Genomic DNA, 2,742 nt, shown 5'->3' with positions numbered 1-2,742 from the left:
AAATGGTTTGACTGCACCTTGTTTTGGGCTTTAGGTGCAGTCATGATTGCGAATACACGGTAGGATCTCAGTTGGATGATTATCCTCAGTTCAACAATGTCTCCATAACCCTAGTAAGCTGCAGTGATAATATGATTAGTCTCAGATCCATAACAACAAAGGAGCATGACAAATTTGGCATGATTAGAGTCTCGACTTATCGCAATATAGTTAAGGTATATGTATAGGATCTCAATTTATTAGATATTGCAATGATCCTAGATCTCTATCTCGACATAATTATTCTCTATAGTCATCACAATGTTCAGATCTTGTTAAGGCAACATGCTTCGAGGAACAGTGATCAAAGTAATTATATATCATGATCACATATCAGTGATCTCATTGACTCAGAGGATCTCAGTGCAGCAAGTGATCTCGGTGATACTATTGTAAAGGAATCTAGGTTGTAGCAGTGATGAAGATCACAACGGTTATGACCTCTGTGGTGCAGTAAAGAGAATGATCTCAGCAATGACATGAAGAGGACTGATGGCTTTGTCTTGGAGAGGTAGATTGTGTCAAGGGTCATGGTCTTGGTACTTGTCAATGAAATCTCTATAAGAGGAAAATTACGTGTGGGTTTTTCCTCTCCAAGAGGGAGAGTTGTTGGCCTTGGCAGAAAACAAAATCATTTGTGTTCTTGTTTCTTTTATTTTGATAGCAGTTTGATGAAGTTAACATACACATGCTAATAATGAAGTAAACATCAAGCTAAGATAAATTGTTTAAATACTTCACAAATTGTTATCATGTAATGAAGAATCATATTAAATTTTCTTGCCCTAGATTATTCAACAGAATAAGCTCAATTCTAGGCATCTTTTTCAGTAGTATCTTCAAGTAAAGTTTGCAGTTAGTTTATAGTTCGATTTGTCAGTCGGTTTGCAATATTGAGTTTGGTCTTTTGAATGGTTTTTGACTCCATGCCCAATGGATAAGACTAGTTGGTCTACGGTGTTTTTGACACCTCCATGGAGCTGCCATCCCCAGTTGGATACCTAATCCTCTAAGGGTTGGTGTGGAAACTAAACAACCAATTTTTCTTGCATTACATTTATTTACCTCTCAATTTTTGTGCCTACTAGAATAGTATGTCGGTGGTCATTTCTTTGTTAGTGTGTCAGGCCTAAAACCTCCTCAACACTGTCCTTAGTAGTTTATCTGTTGGTGGAATGAGCACGGTAGTTTCATATGTGTTTTATACCACTATGGTGACACTCCCTGGTCATTACGTTAATGCTCTCTAGTTACACTCCCTGGTTATTCACCCTGCTTCAGTTTTTGTTAAAACATATTATGATCCTTGGCACCAGGATTTGACTGTTAATTTTATTATGCTGAACTGCCTATAAAAAACTAAGAACAAAATTATAGGCACCTTCCATGAATGATTTCTCTAATTCGGCAACATGCTTAATGCATGGATTCTCAAGTGCCTCAGGTGAAAGGTTCTCCAGCTCTGTGTGAAGTTCTGAAATTATATTTTGCACCAGAAGACACAGTAAATTGAGCCGAAGGATTGGATATTCTCGAGCAGATGGTTGAATAAGATCTCTTATAACTATGTAATATGGCTTCAGCTACAAGAAGTCCCTCACAAAGGCATCTTAATCTTCAGTTTTTACACTTAGAACAACAACATGCTCAAAAATATCCCTTGCTAGTGTTAGTTCATGAATCGCTGCAGGTGATTCACAGTACAAGGGTGGGAGGCTTGGAAATACTGTCAACATAACCTTCAATTGAGAGAGTAAAGTTGAAAATGTTAATAGATCATTTCTGATAGAAGTGGCTTCGAAGCAATCAAATACTTCAGATACATCCGAGAGCATGCCTTCAATGGCTTTCCTTTCCTTGAAACAATGATAATCTGCTATTTCAACACCTTCAAACCCTACAACTAGTTACGAAGAATACTTTCACTGCAAGAAAAAGCCAAAGGGAAAAACAGAATAAGAAAGAGGTTTAGGAGGAAAATAGTTACAAAAAGGTTAGCTTTGAGCCTTGTGATGTTGAATCCTTAGTTGAAATATCTTCTAGTCTCCGATGTTCCAACAATTTCCTAGAAGCATAGGAGTGGTTGCGTAGAGAGCTGGAGAAATAAACCCACGGCTCTGAGCATCTGTCGAAGGCAACAACACTAAAGGTGGGCATCTTTTATAAATAAAAATAATAAAAAAAACTTCAAGCCTTCGACCATCCTTCAAGGCCTTAAGAGGATCAATAGCGAGGGATTATTTTTAAGTAAGGAAAATTGAAGAGTTCCCACAAATTATCGAGGAAGGATTAAGTCAAGAAATTTATGAATACTTTTCTGATGTGAGGTATAGGCTGGTTATATCTGTAGTGAGTAATGTTTGTCGCTCTATTTAATTTTATATGTTGGTCGTGAGTGAACTGTTATGCATATGTAGTGGATTACAGTCATTGTTTCTTGTTGGTTGGAGGATTAACTCTTTATGTTTAAGTCATGGTATGTGCATAAATAGAGCTATTGCACACTGGTTAGTTGGAGCACATTTACAGAGGATGGGATGGTAAAAAATCAGTAAGTACACTCTTTCCGACATTAAAATTTGTCTACAAAATGCATAAGGAAACATGGAATTTTTGCGGTTGGAGTCCCAGTTCCAGTGAGATGAACTTCAACAGATTTTATTTGAGGTGTTACATTCTGGGATTTGTCATTCTAAATTGTTT

At 37.1% G+C, this 2,742-nt stretch overlaps 1 pseudogene; it reads right to left on the bottom strand.

Moving 5' to 3' along the window:
• Window positions 1-1,388: 1,388 nt before the first annotated feature.
• LOC149204844 (26S proteasome non-ATPase regulatory subunit 8 homolog A pseudogene) lies at window positions 1,389-1,877 on the bottom strand (annotated as a pseudogene).
• Window positions 1,878-2,742: the final 865 nt, after the last annotated feature.

The sequence above is a fragment of the Pinus tabuliformis genome, chromosome 1_2, assembly GCF_031772625.1.
Source record: "Pinus tabuliformis cultivar Carrire ecotype Pingquan chromosome 1_2, CPIR1, whole genome shotgun sequence".
NCBI classification, from domain to species: domain Eukaryota; kingdom Viridiplantae; phylum Streptophyta; class Pinopsida; order Pinales; family Pinaceae; genus Pinus; species Pinus tabuliformis.
The sequence above is the reverse complement of the archived record's forward strand: the minus strand, read 5'-3'. Positions and strand labels throughout refer to the sequence as shown.